General features: G+C 37.7%; 1 long non-coding RNA gene across 1 annotated transcript; it reads left to right on the top strand.

Moving 5' to 3' along the window:
- Positions 1-5916: 5916 nt before the first annotated feature.
- On the top strand, positions 5917-21821 carry LOC150064554 (uncharacterized). Its single transcript, XR_016535165.1, has 3 exons — positions 5917-5997; positions 8392-8460; positions 21742-21821. It is a non-coding gene; the product is annotated as an uncharacterized LOC150064554 (long non-coding RNA).
- The last annotated feature ends 1918 nt before the right edge of the window (positions 21822-23739 follow it).

Below are 23739 nucleotides of genomic sequence, written 5' to 3'. Positions count from 1 at the left end.
CGCAGGACAGCTTTCATGGAGAGGAAGGGAACTACATTAGTTAATAGGAAGTGTCCAGGAAATGGCACATGGTGATTCTGGTTTCAGTTCTCACTACAAGAAGAAGTGACTGTTGCTTGCCACAGCAGACTGAAGACTGCTGCTTCCCAGAGGAAACACAGCTGCCAATGAGCAGGCATACATAGACACAACAAAGCAGTGGTCAGCATTTGAGGTGCCTATTGTAGCAGAAAAGCAGAACTTTATGATGCTTTGAGGTAGCAGGGACAGGCGTGGTGGCCTAGAGAACTAAGGACTGTGAAACAAGGTAATGGGCCTTTGGGTTTAACGTAGGTCTGGAAGCATATGGATCACTGTGTCCATGCAGGAGAAGATTAGACAGGGCTAGGCCTGAGCACACAGCCACACTCAGAAAGTATTGGGATCAGTTGCTTAATTAATAAAACACACCAATGGTCCTTCAGAGACCATTGTTTATACTAGAAAAGTCAAGGGCATAAAATTCTTATTTGAGATTGTAGATGTAAATCTGTGTACCATTGTCTGGAAATTACAGGAGAAAGTAACTTTCCTATATATTGCTAAATGTAGATTGGTTGATAAAGAATTAGGTGGACATATTCAGAGACTCTAAGCCTTAGTGTTTCTAAGGTTTAGAATCTACGGGCTGCAGATACACATGGGCTAACATTGTCACTAGAAATCATATTAAACTGAATACCCAGCCACTGATTTTTCTCAGTAAGTAACTAATACATTTGCCGGTTAATTAGTATATGTTTCTATAAACATGCATGTAAACATTGACATAAACATTGTTCTCTTCTAGTCTAGGGCCATTAATTCAATTGACAAAATCTTCTCATTCCACTATCCTAAATGCATATCACATTTTGATTTTCTCTTTTTTGGCAGATATAAAAATAATGCAACATCCTTTCTTCTACATTTGTTATTCTTATCAGTGCTGCTAGACTATATTTCCGACTTTTCTAGAAAAATTTAGTGAGCCACTCTTCAAGGCTCAAGTCAAATGCAATGTTCTTAGCGTGTGTTCTCTTCCCACCCTTCATTATCATCTCATGGTAGTAGTCTTTGCTCACTCTGCCTGGCCTCCAGTTGCATGCGTCCTGAGCACTGATGTGTTTTCCTATGTACATATCTTGCCTCATGAAGCAATTGTATGCTTTTGCAATTCAGAAATGACAAACTTTTTGCCCTTATGCAATTTTTAGGATAATATCAGACCTATAGCTAACTCTCAAAGCATAATCATTGGTTTCAAAAAATGAGCTGAAAGCATTTAATTGTTTCAGTTCAGACTTGCTGATGTCAATAACTACATTATTTTTGAAGGAATTTTCCCTCCACTGGGCTCCCAGAAGACCTATAGAGCACATTGAACACCACAGTGAGAATGACATTTAAACCTACTGCCTGCTTAGTATATTCTCTTCCTTCCGTGTGCTTTTTAATCTGGATAATTTATGCATTTGTAATGTTGAACCAGGGGAGAAAAAAAATCTCATCTCGTTGGGGAAATGGACAACAACTGAAAGAGAAAAGTTCTACTATTGTAGAAGTGCATTATTATTTCATTTAAACATGTTTTTATGAAAATCTTCCAACTGTGTTTTTTTTCACGTCATGTTTCTGCTAGTTTAAGTCTTCCAAGGTCATCATTGATACAGTGCAGTTGTCATGGAACTGGCCTTTGGGTAGGGAGCTGTTGAACTGATTAATGAGTAATGATATTTAGAAAATAGCTATCTCGGGGCCGGGAGTTTGGCCTAGTGGTAGAGTGCTTGCCTAGAATGCACAAAGACCCAGGTTCGATTCCTTGGTACCACATACTTAGAAAAAGCCAGAAGTGGTGCTGAGGCTCAAGTGGTAGAGCTCTAGCCTTGAGAAAAATCCAAGGACAGTGCTCAGGCCCTGAGCTTAAGCCCAAGACTGGCAAAAAAAAAAAAGTAGCTATCTCATGGGTTTAACCCACTAACCATTCAGAGCAGTTGACATGCCCAGGCTTCATCTCTTCAAGTCCACCACATTAATGAATTCATCAAAATGGATTAATCTCATTTAACCTCCCAGTGCTTTTGATCTCGACTATTTTGTGAAATGACAATTCAAGGATACTAAGAATACTCCCAGCCTTTTGCAGTTAACAGATATTTTTGTGGATCTCACCCCTTCTTTTTTCTAGTACAGGCATTATTATAACTTCTCCTTCTGAATTCCTCTTGTCAGTCTTCTCCATCATGAGCACACAGTGAGAGTTCTCATCATACTCCTTAAGATAAAAACTTGAACTACGCATCCATTCTTTTCCTTGGAATCCCACCCCATCTGGACCCTTCTACCTTCCCTCTTGTAGGCCTGCTGATCCCCTATGCCTCTATGCATGCAGTTCCCTGCCCCAGGCTTCCTTGCCTCTTTACCAGCAGAGCGCCCTTTAGAAATCAGCTTCAGTTAGTGATCATCTTCCCTGACAACCGTGACTATGCCAGCACTCTCTTCTGCACCTCTTGTCCATTCACCAATCTATTCAATTATTCAATTCATTCAACAGATATCCATTGTACAACTCTTCTATGCAAGGCGCTCTGCCAATAGCTATGGATAAAACAGTGAACAAAGCTTGTGTAGTTCCTGATTTAATTTTCTAAACTTGAAATCAGAGGATATGTCTCTTGCCTTTTAGAGGACTTACTGTGGGTACAATTTAACACTTAATTTTTTAAAATTTTATTTTGATGCAAAGGTGTACACAGGGGTTATAGTTACATATGTAAGGTAGTGAGTACATTTCTTGTTGAACATTGTTATCCCTCTCCCTCATTCTTCTCCCAATTTTCCTTCCCCTCCCCCCACCCAGATTGTAGAGTTCATTTCCAACTTAGCAGCCTGTATCACTGTTGCATTGGTTTACCCTTTGTCCTTTGCCTCACCATTTTGTTATCCCCCTTCCTTATCCCAAATCAAATACATTCATTTACAAGATTCAGGGTACCAGAATCACAAACAGTGACTCAGAGGATAAACCAAGGGAAAAAGAAGAAAAAAAACCCCTAACTTCATATAGTACACTAAAAACATCAACAACAACAACTCCTGGTTTTCATAACTGGGAGTACACCTTAGCATCATTTTATATGATCATATGACTGTAGCTATTGAGCTATTGTGATCCTCTGCTAGGACTACCTTACAAATGAGTGACACTTATTTTTTTAATAAAATTTACCCAATTTAAGTTTATTCTCTGTATAGTCTAACTTCTATGGACAAAGATTTTCTTCACTGTTTTATTATTAGAACCCAGCATCATAACCGGCATAAAACTGGCACTTACTATATACATAAGTTTGATGGATTTTACCTACTTAACTCTAAGTGCTCACATTAAAATTTATTTGCTATGCATAGACTTACTGGAGTTTTGATGCTTTGACACAAGGTCTCTCCTGTAGCCTAAGTTGGTCTTTAAGTCATATAATTCGTTTGCCTTAGCCTCCTGAATGCAGATTGTAGGCATATCTCACCACACCTGGCTCTATTTGTTCAATCTTAAGGTGTTTTACTTATTTTCCTAAGTTTTATTATTTCTTGAGTCACAGCTTTTTGTTTGTGACAAATTTAATTATTTTTTAACTTATCAATGCTGAACCATTTCTTTTTTTCTCTATTGTAGTTAATAGAAGGGTTACGTTATATTCACCAGATAGAAGATGCATTGCTTCACAAACATTGTTACCCTTTCTCATGTCTTGGTCCCCATTTCCCTCCCTCCCACCCCTCATCTTGTTTTCCCCCTTCCCTATCCTATTTCAAATAACCAAATAAGTATATACACAATAGATCAGATAACAAGGTAAAATACTGTAACAATATGAGATAACCAAGGGACAATGCTGACCCATTTCTCTGAGCTTTTATTTTCAGATTCAAATGATACTTATCTAGAAGAAGAACCATGAAGTATTTCAGTACACTATTTTCTACACAGTTTACGCCACATGTTAATCACATTAATTTATATGCTTAGTTCCAAGCTTCTTAACATGTAAATATTTCTCTAAACTCCTCAGTGATTACAGTTCTTAAACAGATTTTACAATGGCTTTTAAAATCTGAACATAGTATACATTTTTTATTATTTTCTTTTGAGTCTCCTTGAAAAAAAAAAAGCATTTCCCAGTATGTGTTTCCAAGGTTCCATTCTCAAATTCTCCCGACCTACATGGGCTTCATCATACCGAGACACGTTTCTTACAGCAGTATGGTTTTAAAAGCCCTGTAAGCTGTCTTTTCAGCCTGTGAATTTCCATGATTGAAGGGATATTGTGTTAGTAGAATACTAGCTTTTTCAGGCACATTTAAGAGTTGAACAATTGCCCTTGCCCCAACAATTTGCCAAGTGTTACTTTTAATTAAATGAACCTCATTCAAGCTAAGGGATAAAATGTCCATAGGTCATTGCTTCAGTTCTTGTGAAGAAATGAACTGTTTCAGTTTTCTCTGACTCCTGAAAGAATTTGTATCCAATTCAATTCCACAAATGCTTATTCTCCATCTGTTCTTTCACTATCTAGTCATGTCAGCTCTCTAGAACTGAAAGTCTACTTGAATTCCTTACTGCTGAGGCATAAGGATGGAGTTCCTGGTGTGTTTCAATGCTGCTGCAGTACTGATGGACAACATCTTACAAGGCTGAAATGGAGGTAGAGCTGAGAAGACAGGCAAGGCTTACAAAACCTGGGTCCTAGTGTCTTGCAACATCACTTGCATATCATTTGCATATATTCTCCTATAAGAAATGCACCCAAAATAATGTATTTTAGAAACAAATATGAATATAGTTCTACAGAAATCATTGCAGCAGTTTTGCTCTTTCAATACCACAGTGTTTGATTTCTTCATGAAAGTGGATATTTTGTCACCAGAAACTCATCATTGAGAGAACATTTTTGAGAATGTACACACAAAACCCTTCGCTTCCATTGCTTTGTCTTCAGAAGTTAAGTTGTGAAATTTCCGTTAATGCAGAAGTAGAACTACTGTTCAGCAGAAATTCATAACTTGTGCTTGTGGTTTATTTATATTAGTGGCAGATGTGATTTCCTTCATGAAGTTCTTAGAACTGGAAGGAAATGGAGACATGGTCACAAGATTCTACTTATGTATGACCAGGGGCAAGTTGCAATCTGGAAAGAGTTAATGATTTATGCCCAGAGTTACATCAGAAATATTAAAACAAGTAAATATTAATGACTATGACAAAAACCACAATACCTAGTTATTGTCGATCTATCAGGTATTAAGGACCTTATGGAGGAATTGTACATTATTATGGATTATCCTGATTTTCAGACAAGGTCCAGTTAGGTTAAATAACTGATTGAAGACCATATATGTTCCTAGATCCAGGGTTCAAACTCAGTTGACCTGGCCCCAAAGCTCTGGATCTTTTGTTTGCATAACATATTCTCATTAATCAACCACTAGAGAATAGTTCAATTTAATCCCCCTTGTCCCTAAATGAGGAAAAAAGAAATTGGGGACCTAAGAAAGTTTTGAAATCCCATAATTTATAAGATAGATGTTAGAAGTTGTAGATTTTACAAGTTATATCAGAGGTCATTGATCCAAAATGGGAGTATTTTCTCCCAATAGTCATCATCAGATGATGTGTTTGTTCAATGGTGAAACTCTAGTAGGAGGCCATTACTTTTTCTTTGTCATTACTTTTGCAACTTGAACTATGTTCTTTTGATCAACTTCAGGAGGAAGACATTGTCTTCTGTAGTGTATGTAATTATTCACAGAGTGATTGGGTGATAATGGCCAGTGTGATGTCAACAGCTTGGTTATCCTGGATGCCTTCATCCACAGACTCAGCGGGTCTGATTTAGAATCAAGCAGAGGTCCAAGTGGAATCCAAGAGTACTCTTGAGAGAACTACTTGCTCGACTAGGTGTACTGCACGAAGCTAAGGTAATTCAAAACAGTTAGAGAATGGAAGGATGACAGTTTGAAGCCAGCCTAGACATGTATTTGAGACCCTTTTTCAACCAGTACTGGACACCTACCTGAGATTTTACTTGAGAGGTAAATTTAGGAGAATCAGGGTCTCAGGCCAGCAGTGGCAGAAATGTTCATAAGGCTCCATCTCAATGGTAAGTAGCTGAGTGTGGTAGACGATTCCTGTCACTAGAGCTGCAATAAGAAGTGGAGTAAAAGCAGACTGTAGTACAAGGATATACCCAGCACTCCCTATCTCAAAGATAAATCAGTCATAAAGGTCTGGAGGCATGACTCAATTATAGATCACCTGAATTAAGCCTTGAAGTCAAATCCCAATGCCATCCCCCTACACCCCCCATCCCCCCCACATAGCCACAAAAGAAAAAAAAGTAGCTTATTCTATTTTCTCTCTAGTATGTGTGAGGTTATCATAACTGTAATCACTAAGCCATTTTCATGGCCTAATGTAACTAACCCTTTGTTTTAAAATCTTATTTATTTATGAAGAGCCAGCCGAATCTTACTTGGTCTATGTAAATGTCATATTAGAAAGTCTATGAACTATTATAAAATTAAATCTTGACTCTAATTTCTTAGAATTCAATGAAATAATGCACTATATTTTTGTTTCATTTCTCATGGTACTAGTGGGTTGTTTTGGAAAACTACTTTTTTATTAATTCAAAGTCTAGCATATGCTACACAGTTCTACTTATTCTCCTAGATCCTAAAATTTAAGTCATACGTAATTGTCCACAGTTAAAAGTGTAGTGTGATGTTTGAGTATAGCATTTTTAAGGAAAATAAAATATTTCACCTTTTTCACAAACCTCCTCATTTTTGCATATTTGCTCTCAATTGTCAAATAAGTTGCAACTAATTTGCCAGAAGATGGTTAGTAACCAATGTCTTCATCCCTTTGAATTTATTTACCCTAATTTTCATTTTCCAGGACAAGCTCCCATCACTGACATTTCTTTTTCATATCAGGAAATGGCATGCACTAGGAACATGTTTGGCTGTGGGTCAAAATGCAATTGATTAGAAAGTTGAGCCCATATAAGTATGCTTTAGCCAGGCTTCATCCCAAATTTAGACTGAGATTCCATAGAAAGTTTGAAAATGCAGAGCTAGAAATGTTGAATAACTATTAATTTAGCTGGAATGGGGAGAATTTCTGTTCTACTGGATTGAGGTAAATCTTTCCTGAATTTATAGCGCATGAATTGTTCTTTTTCTTTTGTTTCCTTCTTTGAGACAAAGTCTGTCAGTATAGGTTGGTCTCATCTCGTGAGCCTCTGACTCAACCTTCTCAGTCCTGGCATGCACCACCATAACAGGATGCTCAGAACCACTGATTTAATGGCTTCCATCTGTTTGATAAGATCTTGGTCAAGACAAAGGTGTCTATTGAGATATGTTTTAACAATATCTACTCTCTGTCCAGCTCTAAGACTGGAAGATATTGAGCTCAGGCCCATTATATACTATCAATATTACTTACATTTTTTGCATAGTCTCCTTTTAGAAGTGGTAGCTTGACTCCTAGATCTAATTTCACTTTAAAGGGGCCTTAAAGCAAAGCATAATGTACCCAAATCCTAGTTTTCAAACTCCATCAGCTCCAAGAAGAGGAAGTCAGTAGCGAGTAGGAAATGGAATTTTCTCCCAGCAAAAAGCCACTCCCTGAATGGGAAGTGTGCTTTGTCTCAGGAGGGCTGAAGAAAATGCATTTTCCATTCTAGAGGAAGGATGGATTGAGAGGCCTGTGAAACCACAAAGACTAAAATATTGCTGGCCAGTGTAAATGGCACATTTGGACATCACGAAGTAACCTGCTGCCTCAGAACTGGCTTCCTGCACAGGGCCCCGACAATGGAGGCCCTGGGCAGGGGGTAATTTGTTTTTTTTTTTTTTTTACATTTTTTTTTATTGTACTGTATAGAGGAATTACAGTTACATTCGCCAGATAGTAGGTATATTACTTTTCACACATTGATACCTGTTCTCATGTTTTCTCCCTATCCTCCCCAACCCCCCCCCAATCATCTTGTTTTCAGGGGGGAATAATTTTTACCATGTGCCAATGAAAAAACTTAAGAAGAGTTAGTCTATGTAGAGAGCAGTGAAAGGTGGGGTAATAGATAATTATTGAGCTGGAGGATTCTACTTGTAATTAAAAAATAGTTTAAAAAGTAGCATTTAGGTGTGGGGGAATGTACCTGTAAGCCTAGCACTCAGGAGGCTCAGGCAGGTGAATGGTAAATTTAAGACCAGTTTCGAAAGACGTAAGGTAAAAGCCAAACCAAACCAAAGTAAGCAACCCCCCAAAAAAAACCCTGAATATGTTCGTGCTCTTCTCAGTTCTCAAAGATCCATGGCCGCAGCATTCACAGATTATACCCAGAAAGGAATTCCAAGACCCCATCAAAGGTACGTCTCTATCAGAGCACTGACACTTGTTTTGTAAATCTGGCAAAGTAAAGCCATTTGGAAATCAAATTGGAATTGTTTTGCATTAATCAAGGTCAATGATGTTTATTAGTAAGGATGAAATCAGTCTGGAATGGAGTGGGCTTAACTACTTGGGGATGACTTTTAAGTAAACCAAAGTGCAGAGGATGTGCTTAAAAAATAAGGGCTTGTAGTGGTTAGTATAAGGGTGCATGTCTGTAACACCAGCACTTAACAGGCTAGCATAGGGGATTATGAACTCAAGGCTGTCTTTGGTTATCCAGTAAAACCCTGCCTCCTAAAGCCCAGAAGAAACCAGATACACATGTATTTATGGATGCAATTGTCCTAGCTCATTACTGTTTATCAACTACCAACAATATCCTGCACCCATTCGCAGCTGCAAAGACTGACTCAATTCTTCTATATGTATGGATCTGCTTTCAATAGAATTGATCAGGCATGTTTAATAGCTTCTGGTCAGAGGAACCAACCAGTATCATTCATTCCAGTGGTTCTCCAACCTGCTGAATATTAAATCAACTGGGGCAAATATGACAGTACCAGGGTTGGAAAATTCCTCTAGAGTTTCTGATTTACTATATCTGTAGGTTAAGTTTCTTAGAATCTCTTCAATCAGTTCTATTGAGAAGCCAGAATGGAGAACCATTTGATTTTATGTGAAGCTTCCTAATTACAGTGGATTAAAAAAATAGGGTATCTGCCTTCCAAAAGGTAGTAGATACAGTGAGGAAACTTCTTTAGAACAGATGCAAGATCCTTTAAACCCAAAAACCTGATGAGGAATTTAAAAGGTTGAGCAGGATGCTTTTACTGTCCTAAGAGGACAGTTTCTGGAAGCTCTAATACAATTCTTTTCTGGATTTGTCCTGTTTTTCTCAGGCAGCTCTGGTGAATTTAGCTTTCATCCTCCACAGTGCTCTCAGTGTCTGCAATTAAAATGTTCACATTGCCAGGCAGCTGTGGCTCACACCTGTAATTCTACCTACTCAGGAGGCTGAGATCTGAGGATCTCTGCTCAAAGCCAGCCAGGGAAGGAAAATCCCTGACTCTTATCTCATCAACTACCAAAAAAAAAAAAAAAAAAGCTGGAAGTGGAGTTATGGCTCAAGTGAAAGAGTGCTAGCCTTGAGCAATAGAGGTCAGAGACAGCACCCAGGCCCTGAGTTCCATCCCCAGGACTGGCAACACACATACACACACACACACACAAAATATGTTTACATCTTCTTTATTGCAACTAAGCCCTTGAAATTGTAGTTTTATCCCTCAATAGTTTATTTAACTCAAAAGAATTCATGTTGGTGGCCTGTCAGGTATGACTTTCTTCATACCACTGCCAGTGACTGAGACTCAGCACAGTAAAATGGATAAGGATTGTTCCTAGATGTTTATGTCAGGGCCCTCTCTCTACTTCATTTGGCCGGCTTCCTGGAAATGACTAGATGGGAACCCGAAAATATATTTGCAGGGTGAAGGCTTTTCGGTAAGACTTCTTAGCAACAATGATTTTAGAGTATATGAGAGTATTCCTGTTGACAGAAGCTTGTGGAAAGTATGCTGAGGATAAAATAGATTCCTTTATGACAAACATGATCTCTAAAAGTGTTTTAGGAAAGGAAGGTTATGGGAAGGGAAAAGAATATATCAACCATCCAAAAATAACTGGTTAATTATTGCGGAAAAAAGATAAGATGGGGGCATATTAGTCACAGTTCCTATTTTGTTGTTGTACCAAAATTATCCTGTGAATTACAGTGTTATTTTGTTCTACTGTTCAGACTTCTAAAGTGCCACCTATCCCAGCAACTGCAGACCTCTAAATCAAAGTGCAAGGCTTCATAACTGTGAGTAGATAGGGCCATCTATTTGCATTTACTTATTTTGTTGTTGTTGGCACGAAGTTCAGCACTGCTCTTTCAAACTAATTTATACCCAGCTTGCATAGCTGATAATACATCCATTTCTTTGGTAGCTCATCTTGTTTCAAATGTTTTTACAATGTATACATACTCACACACATTCAGATTTGCTTTAATTCTTCTGGTCTTCAGCTGAGATTTGCTTATTAACATATTTATTCACATGCACTTACATTAATAATTTACCACCACTATTTTGTCACCTTGCTTATGTTACCTAAAGTCACCTACAATAATGATGTCTACAGCTTGTATTTTGCCTGTAATAAGAAAAATAACAGCTAACCAATAGTCTATGATGTTTAACCTCTGCGAAATTTTTATCCCAAGTAGTTTATATGTATGAATGCTTTTGACTCTTATGAAATCCCCAGGAAGATGGCCTCATTTATATCCCTACTTTCTACAAGAGAAAATATTAAGTATGTAGTAACATCTCTGAGGCCAGTGAAGCTGATGAGTAGAGGAATCTGGATTTCAATATGGGTAGTCTGATCCTGGAGGCAGTGTTGACCCTTACTGTGGTAAGTCTCTAGTGATTGTTTTTAAACCTTCCATGAGTGAGCAGATCCCTGGCCTTTGCTTTGAACTTGTTCTCCCTGGAACATTTGTACCTGATTCATTCCAGACTCTCAACCAGGACCCAGGACAGGCATAGCTAAAGACTTAACAACTGCTTTTAGCTCTAAATACACTGTTTTCTTTATTAGAAAAATGTATGTTCTCAGCTGAGTTAATTCTAAGATGATTTGTTTTCCTAATATCAAGTTTGTTTTTCCTTAAATATGATATTTTTCTTTGAGTTTTTTGCTAATGTGTAGCATAGCCATTTACACATTAAAGGTTTTTTAATTCAAGGGAAAGGCTTTTGGTCACACATTAGAGTTGGGATTGGCAGCTCATTTTGTAGCAGGAGCAGTTATTTTCAGCTTGTGGTTCATGGATGGCGTATGGGCCATTGTCGATTGTCCCATCACCTGTTTGCCATCACCATTCATCTCTCCTGACAGTTTTCCATTGATCTGTTCTGACATTTGTCAAGATTCCTCCTGTTCCACTTGTCAGCTTCAATGAATTCATGTTAATCCTCTGTCTTTTGGTTTGAGAGATCCACTGAGATTTGAACAAGTGATCAAATGACTTTTAAGAAAAGCTACATTAAATGGAAATTCCCTTTCTTCTATCACACAGTTTTTTAAAAAATATTTTACTTTTTATTGACAGGGTAATGTATAGAGGGGTTACAGTTACATTCGTCAGGTAGTCGGTGCATTACTTCTCACACACTGATATCCTTTCTCATGTTTTTGTTCCCATTTCCCTCCCTCAATGCCGTCCCAATCATCTTGCTTCCCTCCTTCCCTTTCCTATTTCAAATAAACAAATAAACGTACATTCATAGCAAAGTCACATACAGTAGCAATATGAGATTAACCAAAGGGCAAAAAAGGAGAAGAGAAATAACATAGTACATTAAGAACAACAATCACACAAGGTAAAGCTCTTGTTTCCATGTCTCCCAAATGGTCACACAAGTACTTCATGAACTAAAGAAAGAAATTTCATAAATAAAAGTAAAGACAGTGATTGTGTTGGTGGCGTGAGCTTGATAGTGAACATTACTTTTCAGTCTGCAAGGACTCTTAAGTCATGATTATATAATAATAGAAGCGAAAGGGAGAAGGATCCATCTCCAGAATTTCCCCATTACACACTTTACACTCTCTGTGTTGGATGCAGTATAACAATGGGAAGTCCCTCCCCCCACTTTCTCACCCTCCCTCCATATGCCTCTACTGTCTTCTTTCTCGTCAGCAAGGTCTATGATTTCCCACCTTTTCTGCAAAAGCTAGAGGAACAAATATTTACCTTCAAAGACATCTAATCTAGGCACTCATTTAATAAAATAGCTTCATATAGAAATAAGTCATCCAGATAGAAATTCAGGAGGTGACTTTGTGATTTCAGCGTCAGTTCATTGATCTCTGGAGACAGCCAGATTTGCTAATTTAGATTAAAAAAGCACTCTGAAAGCTGAATCATTCAATTTGTATATCTCATTGATCCAATGAATTGGACAAATGCTATTTTTCTGTCACCAGTGCTTTTATATTAGTATCTATTGTGAAAGTACTTTATAATATGAACTCTTGGATGGGAAAGCTATTTTCAGTGGGTTTTTTTTCCTCCTCTGATCTGTTATGTTAACTTTTGATTTTTATAGTCAACTCTTATAAATTCAGGATAACATGGAACACGCGGCAACATTTCCACAGCTTTTCTGATTTGAAATATTTCGTGCTACCACTACAGATCAATGTCATAGGAAAATGGATGCCTTACCAATGATGTCTTTGGATCCAGATGGACTGAAATTGAACCACAGCCCTGTCATCTTCACTTTGTAGCATTAGGCAAAATGCTTTACCCACTTAAAATATACTCTTTCTTCTTAGAATTTAAGCAGGGTTAAAATAATATCAAACATGAAAAACTATTATATAATGCCTTCCTCATAGAGTTTAGCCATTATTCTGCATTTATTAAAACTTTATTTATGTCCTGTAATTTGTTCTAAATTACATTTCATATCCAGATATTTCTTATAAAAAAAGGGAAGGGAGGGGCCAGGAGTTTGGTCTACTGGTAGAGTGCTTGCCTAGCACGCACGAAGACCCAGGTTCGATTCCTTGGTATCACATACATAGAAAAAAGCTGGAAATGGTGCTAAGCTCAAGTGGAAGGGATCTAGCTTTTGAGAAAGCCCAAGGACAGAGCTCAGGCCCTGAGTTTAAGCCCCAAGCTTGAACTCAAATAATAAGTTAAATTTTTTTTTAAAAAAGGAAGGGAAAGGAGGGGAGAAGCAGGAAAGGAAAGGGAGTAAGAGGAGAAGAAAAGAAGGGAAGAACGATGAGGAAAATTCAACAATATTTTTTAAATTTTATTTTTCAATTTAAGTTGAACCTGTGTGTGTGTGTGTGTGTGTGTGTGTGTGTGTGTGTGTGTGTGTGTGCCATTCCTGGGGCTTGAACTCAGAGCCTGGGCACTGTTTTTGAGTGTTGCTCAAATCTAGTGCTTTAGCACTTGACTGACAACTCCTCACCTGACTTTTTGGTAGTTAATTGGTGATAAGAGTCTCACAGATTTTCCTACCTGAGCTGGTTTTGAACTATAATTCTCAGATTTCAGTCTCTTGATTAGCTAGGATTATAGGCATGAGTCACAACCACCCAGCTTTTTGTTGTTATTGTTGTTGGCTGAGGGACTTGAACTCAGGGCTTGGGTGCTTGTCCTTGACCTCTTTTTGCTCAAGCTGGCACTTTGCTACTCTAAACCACAACACCACTTCCAGTTTCTAGTGGTAAATTGGAGTGAAGACTTTCTTGCCCTTGCTGGCTTTGAATGGCAATCTCCAGACCACAGCCTCCTGAGTAGCTAGGATTATAGGTGTGAGCTATCTGGTGCCCACCTGTACCCATTTGATGTGTTTTTTTTCTTGTCTTTTAAAAATTATCTTTTAAGTACTTCTGCAAAGGAGTTGTCATTTAACAAAGAAGTTTATGGTTAAATGTATCTTGATCTATGTCACTTTCTTCAGCATCTCATATCCTCTTCTTACTCACCCCATCCTTTACTCTCTTAATTTTGTAGGATATACATTGGATTCTTTATTATTATTATTATTTTATTGTAATTAATAAAAGGGTTACATGATATTTGCCAGATAGAGGGTGCATTAACTCACATATATTGATACCCTTTCACATGTCTTGGTCCCTATTACCCTTCCCTCCACCCCCCCCCCCGTCTTGGTTTTCCCCCCTTCCCTGTCCAATTTCAAATAACCAACTACAAATAAATCCAATATATCAGATAACAAAGTGAGATACTGTAATAATATGAGATAACCAGGGGACAGCAAAAGAGATGAGAGATAACGTAGTACATTAAGGACAACAATCATTCATTGTATGGCTTTTGTTTCAATATCTTGGAGGTCTTTTCAATTAGCTTCATACTATATGGCCTTATGTATCAAGGGTTTGCTCTATTGCAGATCTCTGCTAGTAGAGCCCAAGGTTTCTACTGATTATGACAAATGAGGGGAACCATTGAGTCTAATTTCCTTTGAGTCTGGCTTACTTCACTTAATATGATTTTTTTCTAAGTCTTTCCATTTCCTAACAAATGGGGCAATGTCATTCTTTCTGACAGCAGCATAGAATTCCATTGTGTACAAATACCACAACTTGTTGATCCACTCATCAACTGAGGGACGTCTGGGTTGGTTCCATATCTTTGCTATGATAAATAGTGCTGCAATGAACATTGTTGTGGTAGTGGATTTAGTATGCCCTAGATTCTGGATGGTTGGGTAAATGCCAAGTAGTGGGATTGCTGGGTCATAGGGGAGTTCTATGTTTAGCCTTTTGAGGAACTACCACACTGCTTTCCATAGTGGTTGAACGAGTTTGCACTCCCTCCAACAGTGTAGTAGTGATCCCTCCTGGCCACATCCCCTCCAGCATCTGTTGTTATTCGTTTTCATGATCTTGGCCATTCTAACTGGAGCGAGGTGGAATCTTAGAGTTGTTGTGATTTGCATTTCTTTTATGGATTCTTGTCTGTATTTCTCCTCTTTCTCTTCTCTTCGTCTCCCTTTCTCTTGACACACCCCACCTTTCCTCCCCCATCTTGAGTACCCACTTCCTGATATTTTATTTTTTGCCAAACTTGGATTTTGCCTTTCTAAGGAATTCCTCTATTTGAGATCTACCTTGAATCTACTTTATTTCAGTTAAGGGATATACTTGCATGCCACCCAGAATATTTACTTATGAGTTTGTAAGCTAAACCAAGCTTCCACATACAAGGGCAAATGTGAATCCTTTGTCTCTCTGTGCCTTATGTGATTTACTTAATGTAATTTGCAAAGAAATTAGAGTCTATTAGAGTCTATTTTTATCCTTTTGTTCACAGTAGTTTGAGAAAATGTTAAGTGAAACAGTATAGGAAGAGATGTGAGATAAATGATAGAAATAAAAAAATCATGTAATTGTTTTCCAAATGTTTCAGATAAGACAAAACATTTCTTCCACATTCCTACAATTTCCTCTTTGTTCTAGGTGCAACCCTGTCACTTACTCAAAGGGAAGGATGATCAGTGCATTTTTGAGACAGTGAAACTGAATTATGGAAGTTTGACAGTAAATTTCCAGAAAACCTTGTTCTGTCCTGGCTGGTCATTACTCACTAATGGGCTGATGGGGACATCAGCTGAGTCATTGTTGTGTGCTAGGCACTGTTCTACATGGGGGGGGTATTGTGGGGGAGGGTTGGTGATATTGCACAGGGCAATGCCATTTTGCCTAGCATGCCCCAAGGGCCTGAGTTCCATTTCCAGTACCACCAAAGAGTGAATGTCAAATATTGAAGCAGACCATGAATGAATGTCAAGGATTGAAACCAGACACTGTTGGAACACTGGTGTGGTGGGAGGGGAGAAACATTCAGAGGTGATGATGTGAAAGCCAGCAGAACAGCTTGGACAGAGTTTGTAAGAGGAAGAGAAGAGAGCTAAGAAAGATTTCAAGGATTTTGGAGTGAGAAACTCAAGAGATTCAAGGGGTTCTCTTAAGTGTTGCTGCTGGTGGTGGTAGTAGTTGAAGGGTTGAAATGAGGGCTTCAGGCACTGTCCCTTAGCTTTTCTGCTCAGGACTAGTGTTCTACCAATTTGAGCTACAGTGCCACTTCTGGTTTTCTGGTGGTTACTTGGACATAAGAATCTCTTGGGCTGGCTCGTCCAGAAACAAGGACATACTAACTTCACTAGCACAATGATGTTCATTTCAGCACTACTTACTAAGATGCCCCTCAGTAGATGAATGGATCAAGAAGATGTGGCACTTATACACAATGGAATTCTATGCTGGGTACTGTGGTTGAGCGTTCTAATGCTCTACCACTTGAGACACACCTCTACTTCTGGCTTTTTTTCCCTTTGGTGGTTAATTGGAGATAACAATCTCAGGGATTCTCCTACCTGGGTTGTCTTTGAACTGTGATCCTCAGACCTCAGCCTCATGAGTAGCTAGGATTACAGCCATTCGCTACCCATCCTGGCCTTAGGGAGACATAGTTGCTATGGTGGAATGTAGATTTGGTGGTTAAAAAACAACATTTAGTTGATTCCAGTCCAGTTGAATCCTGGCCTCATCCTTCCCATTGCTATCCCTGCCTCTTATTCGTTGCAAATTACTGTATTTTATGAAGCCAGCTGCCATACTGATGAAAAACACTTATGAAGCAAGTTGATGTTTTTAGTACTTGTAAAGCAACTTGGAATTTTTTTGTATACAATAAACTCTACACAGGTTGAAAGTGTTTCTTGGCAGTGTCTCACTGTATAGCCCAGATTCACTCAAACGTGAACTTCCTACTTCAGTGTCTTGAGTTCTTAAAGACATGCACCATGGCAGCCATTTCATTTTTGCCTTCTTTAAAGCAAGTTCCTTAAGACTCTATAGGAATATTGGAGTTACAGTGTTGAAAGAAACCTTGCAATTTTCTAGTCTTCTCGAGTCCAAAAACTGTATGCTCATTTTGACAGATGGATGGATGTTCATTGGAGCCCTATGCTAAGAAATATGCCCAGTTTGCTCCTGGAGTGGATAGGTCATTGTATAATGAGTTACTCTGCATACCACATACCTACAACCCATTGTTGTCCATTTTAGGAATCTCACAGCCATCACTGGGTCCAGGGCTTCCCATATCTTATCCAGTGTTTTTTTTTCTGGAATACTCTAAGCATTGTCTGTACTATCTAAAAAAAAAGAATTACAAGCAAAAAAATTCATGTAATAAAAACTTAGATATTATAATTTACTTACCTATAATCCAGAATTTTCACTAATTAGGCTTTACTTAGTTATCTTTCATTGTGTTAGAAAGGGAAATTTCCTTAAACTTAATAGAGCTTTTCAAATGTTATTTTTACCTGTTTCTTTCCTTTTTCTTTTGTTAACATTTGTGATTTGGCATGAAGTAGAAACTATGAAATATAAAACTAAATTTTATAGACTACTGTGGAGTAGATTTATGGCCAATGCTATGATCCACAAAAACTGGCAAGAAGGCCTTTTTTGTTTCTTTCTCAAGGGCCATGGAATGTAAAGGATATATTGAGCAACAGCTGGAAACAATTACCAAGCATTTCCAGTGGTCTTGAAAATGCTATGAATTCAGAGCATCACTTCAGATGCCTGGGGCCACATTTCTCAGAAGCAGCACATGCATGATTTAGCCAGATGCATATTCTACCCTGTCCTTGTATTTTTTTATGTCAGTTGTGGGGCTTGCACTCAAGGCCTTGCCACTGTCTCTGAGCTTTATCCCTCAAGGCTAGAGCTCTACCACTTTGAGCCACAGAATCACTTTCCGTTTTCTGGTAGTTAATTGGAGATAAGAATCTCTTGGACTTTCCTGCCTGGGCTGGCTTCCAACGATGATCCTCAGATTTCAGCTTCCTGAGTAGCTAGGATTTGTAGGCATGAGTCACCAGAGCCCAGCTGAGTTGGATTTTTATGAGGGATTTGTTTTTGGGTATCATGAAATAAATTCTGTTTCTTTTCTTCTTGAATCCCTTATTTTTTTTTACTTAATTTTCTAGTTGTTAAATTTATTAGTTTGTTTGTTTGAGATGAATTCTTGCTCTGTTGCTCAGACTAGCCTTAAATAAGTTTAAGTGATTTTCCTAGTGGAACCTTTCAAGTAGCCAGGATTATAAACTGTCCCCTTGTCACCTTACTACAATTCTCCTTTCCAAAACACATTTTGAAAGGCTTATTTAGTTTTCCAATATCCCAATTCACAAAATCAGAAATGTTCAGCTAGAGAGCCATAATTCCATTCTGCTCAGGCATGGAGAAATCTTGCTCTAAGGCCCTGAAAGCACAGTCCTGTCCAACATAAGTGAGCTAATTGTGAAATGCTGCCTGTATGAATTGTCCTGTTTTTGCCTTGGGGACTCTGAGTTTTAGTCATCTTGGAATGAGTTTTTTCTGAAGAAATTTAACTCCTTCAAGAAAAAGGAATATAACAACATAAAATACAATTGATATATTTATTGCCAGAGATGGTTGCCTTGGTCACTTTTAATTTCTTTTCAGAGAAAATGCTTTGTGATTGTGAGTGGTAAAAATTGAAGATCTGAAAGCAATATCAAAAACTTAACTAAACATTAGACTTATGCCAGGCCTGGTTAAAAATATCTCACCAGAGCCTGGCATAGTGGTGTACCTGGGCCATATAGCAAGTCCTTATTACATGAACCTAAATACATAAATAAATAAACAAGTTTATGGAAAAATTACTATTCTAGGTTCTTTATTACAAGAGCCTTGATATTGTCAGATAATAAAGACATAGGAAAAGTCAGAAATTGTGGACCATCCAGATATGTTAACCATTTACCATTTGGTTATCACCACAGTGAAAGAATAACTTCGCTTTGTAATTATTCAACCAATTTAAGCCAGAATATAGACAGAATATTGACAGAGACATTAAAAAAGATGTTTGGATTTCTCTTCTGTTTGTACATTTTTTCTGTATTTTAAAGAAGTAAATGATTGGATCAAATAGAAGTATTTCTCCAACTTCCACATGCAGTCATATGGATAGGAAATAGGTCCTAAGAGGTAGCGTTGATCACAGAAGAAAAAGCTAATATTTTATTTCAATTTAGCCTCCAGTTTATAATAAAAGTGTATCATCCAAAGTTGCAGCATGAGGAGTGACAGAAGGAAAGTGACAGGGCCCTTCCATCCCATACCACTCTGCTCTGACATCTTGCCCATTGTGTTTTGACACCTTCATCCAAGCTCAGAACACAGGCTGATGGGAGGCAAAAGAGGGAGCAAGGCTTCTTAATCTTGTGACTTAAACTTGAGGCAATTTCAGATCTCAGGGGGATTTCCATGTTTAATGCACTTGTGTATTTCCTTTTCTTTGTGGTTCGAAGTAAAATGACATTTTCTGATGGTCTGTCCTGAATTATGACATTCATGATTATGTTGTATATTAACCTTGACCAAATGGGTGCTTGGCTGCGAAGTATCAAAGTGAAATTTCAGGAAGCATCTGAGAGCATGGAATGAAAGTGTTTAATCAGATAATGAAAACCATGTAGTTACAAGTCAGATTTAGGAATGGGAGAAAACCATCCCTCTAACTGGAATGAGTTATTAGGAAACATGGACATTCTGAATCTCAAACATGTGAAGCAAAGTTTTATTTGCTGTCTGTCCTGTCTCCTGTCCCCCATCCCTCACCTTTTCCTTTTTTCCTCAAGAAAAGATGCTTTGTCAACACATTCCAGTGAGACACAGATGAGAGCTTTAGTCTCATATGGGGGAGACTACAGTAGGCATAAAAATGCAAATCTATTCTAGTGCTATGATGTTTGATAATGAATGTTCTCCAGATTGTTTTTCTGAGCCTTTCATATTTTATATTTAATAGATAATGCTTACAAAGAGAAAATAAAGAGCTGAACTATGTTTATAGATGTTCCAGAGATTGGTAGGAAATGAACAGAGAGCAATCAGAGAAGTACAAAGAGTTCTGACTGGTAAGATACCATAGGAATTTACCCCACACTGGGAACATTTAAGTAAAAGCAGACTTGAGCAGGTTTAACTGAGGTTGAGAGCAAGCTGCTTTATAATGGAAAGAAGCTAAGGTCATCTAAGATTTGTCCATTTCCATCTTCTGTAAAGGAAGATCAAATTAAGTAGATATACAATAACTGGAGCAAAATAATACATTGCTAATGGAAATAAGAAAAAAAATCTGGGCCGCTGGTATGAATTCAGATGAACAATTCATATGTAGGAATTGAGCAAACCTGTTATTTTTGGAATACACATTGGATTCTCCTCTGTTTTGGCTGGTTTTACAGGTGTTTTTCAGGAAGTAACTTATGTCGATCTGTATTTGTTTCTGTGTTATTATCAATGATATTATGTACATATAGCCCAGTTTAAATCTCTGAATTCCTTTAGAAAGACAGTAAGAGTACAATAAATTAAAAAGGAATAATTTCACTTCATAATTTCCTTTGTAGAAGGTTATCTGATGCACCTCAGCCCAGTCACTGAGGGTGATTCATAACATAGATTCAAATCTTCATTCATCAATATGTCAGCCTTTTTTGTCTTTCTTTCCTCATAAAAATCTTGATATTGTGAAATATTACGTATTCTCAGACAGAACAGAAAACCTATCATCAATGTTTATCCACGTGGTTACGAAGGAGACAAGTCACATGATTGTCAGCCAGCTCCAGAAACAGAAATATTACCTGTCCCCTCATCCAACATCATTCTCCCCTTCACATAATAATTTTAATGACATGTTTCTTTAATGTCTTAAGAGCTTCACCACTATTTGTGTCACCTCAAATTATATTGGTTGATCTGCACTGTTTTTGAACAAGAGAGGGGAACCATATCTTAGATGTTCATTTGTGCCTGTGAGATTACCCATGTCGTCAGTTAGTGGTGTAGCCCTTTTGACTGCACACTACATAGCATCCCACAGTATAAAGATACTTGTGTTCCTGTTGGTTAACATCCAAGCTGTTTGTATATCATGTTATTCTGAGTAGGAACATTCTTATCTAGTGTTCTAAGCACAAGTTTTCCATTTCTCTAAGGTGAATATCCTAGTGGAATGTACTAGACTTCCATGCTGCAGTATAGGGAACAACTGTATTTTATGATATTACAGTATGCTCATCTACTCACTGACAGTGTGGGAATAATTCTATTTGTTCTCCATTATCTGGCCGTGCAATAGATTTTGTTTTAGCTTTCTAATTTATCTATCACTTCACTGTCATTTTAACTTGTGTTTCTCCAATTATGAAAGAGGTTATAATTTTTTCATACTTCTTCACTAGTCAGTGTTTGGTGTGGATATAATATATATATCTTCAAATCTCTTGGCTATTTTTCCTATAGAGCTGGATTTCTTAGAATGTGTAGGCAATCATTGCTATTTCCACCTCTATTTGTTGTTATTATATGCTATTCTAAATATACCTACAAGTCTTTCATATATAATAGGCTTTTATGGGTAAATAATTTTTTTCTTCAGTAGGGTTTGAGGAATGGACGGTGAGTATCTGAACCAATGTTATTAATGACAGCAATTAAGAGTACTAACCCCAAAGTTAATATTTATGCTATGATTTGATTATACAATGTTAAGATTGATGTTAACATAGCCTTACCTTCTTCTTTATTACCAGTCTGTCAAATCTTGATCATATGAAATCATTAGTAGGAAAGTATTATGTTTCAGAAGACTACAGAGAACTTTAAGCCCAGAAGAGACCTAAGGGTAAGAATTTACCACTGAATATTTTCATGCTGCTGATTGAAGCATGTGGCTTGGTAGTGGATAATATGCTCAAGGATTTGTCCTGTCTCTTCTGCATACTTCCTTCCACTGTCCCACTTAGCACAGGTCTCCTCTTTTTTTTTGTAGCTAGTTCCTTACAAACTATTTTTAATATGCAAAAAGTCAGTCTCAAGAAAATCACAGTAATTTAGTTGTTCTGCTACTTCTTTAAACAGGAAATACTTGGAGAGAGAATGTCCCTTAGTTATTTCCTACAAGAACTCTGGTTTTCCTAGCTTTCCTGATCAGGCTTCCTGCCTACAAGGCTGTGATTCTGAAGTGAAGAAACTTGCATTTCTTTATTCTCAGATATAGAAGCCATCAACAAAGGAAGATGCTGAGAGGCCTGCTTCTCTGACCTGTGAAGTATCTCTCTCTTATTTCCAAAGGCTATTCATTCAGGGTTTTTTTTAATCTTTCATTTTCTGGGCATATTTAGAGAAATGAAATTTTCAATAGCCACTCACACAACTCAGTGACAAGTTCAAAACAGCCTCAAAGAACAGCAGTAAGAAGAAGCAGAGTGTGGGAGATAAAAGTCCAGAGAAATTTCACCTGAAGCTATTTCAGGATGATGCTTTCAGGACGATGTGAATTTATTATGAGTCTTTATCTGCTATATTTTGCTACTACTGAAAGAATAATAGAGCAATAAAATGAAATTTAAATTTGTTATAGCTCTCTTGAGCAGGAAAACGATCTGGCCATGAATAAGTTAAGCTAAAATTGATCCTGACAAGATAGCAAAACTGTTACCTTAAAAAAAGCAATCTTTCTATTGGAATGCATACATTTATAAAAGGACAGACCTCAGTGTGGGCATCTGATGGCTATGGCCTTGCAAATTTTCCAGGTGGCTTTTAGTAGATCCCTTGTAATTTTAGAATTACAAGAACTTAAACACAACCACATTTATATTTTCTTTGTAGTGAAGAACAAATCGGTTTATAGCCCTCATTAATGTCTCTTTTTATGACATATCTCAACAATTTTGGTCTACACATGTGGTCAATGTTGTTCTGTGTCATATGGAAATGATCCGTGAGCCAGAAATATTTATGAAACCTAGATCACCTATATAAACATTCAGTCAAAAGTTTACATTTATTACATAAGTAATATATGTCAGGGATTACACCAGCTAGACAGAATTTATTGGCTCCAATTACTTATTGACCCAGAAATGGAGTCAAGTAGCGATGGGTCTCTGACCAAGAAGTGCACTCGTCTCTTCTTACCTTATTATCAGATGGTAGAAAGAAACTAATAATGTAAATAAGCAGAGGCATAGGGAAGATGAAGGGAAGATGAGCTTCAGGAAGGAGAGAAGAGAGATGAGCTGCCTTGGATTCTGATGGTCTATCTCTGACTTTGAATAGCAGGAGACGCAGTGCAGTTTATTTCCTTGGGTTTTCGAAGATGATTCCCTCCCCTGCCACTAACTTACTCTCTCCTTGCTCTCTCCAACTAGCCACAATAGAATAGGGTTATCAAATTCCCTTTTATGGCATCAGTGTAGTGAGAGAGACAGGAGCTAAATTATTATAATGTGATAATGATGTGTGATTATGTCTATAATAAAGAGCTAAATAAAATAGTGTGGGGGAGCTCACCTGGTTTCAAAGAGGGAAAACGTAGGAACTGGGGGTGAATTAGCAGAGGTAACAATTTCCACAGGGCACAGTGTTGGAAAAGAGCATGTTTTTTGAGGAGTCAAAAGGCCATGTGTGCATGTGTGTGCGAAGGAGAGACTGGTATTGGGTGAGATAACTATTGATCAGAACACTAGTAGACTTCAGAATTTGTATCTACTGCTGTAGGAAATGGGCAGATGATGGGAGGATGT

The sequence above is a fragment of the Megascapheus bottae genome, chromosome 4 (genome assembly GCF_031878675.1).
Source record: "Megascapheus bottae isolate mThoBot1 chromosome 4, mThoBot2.hap1, whole genome shotgun sequence".
NCBI lineage: Eukaryota > Metazoa > Chordata > Mammalia > Rodentia > Geomyidae > Megascapheus > Megascapheus bottae.
The sequence above is the reverse complement of the archived record's forward strand: the minus strand, read 5'-3'. Positions and strand labels throughout refer to the sequence as shown.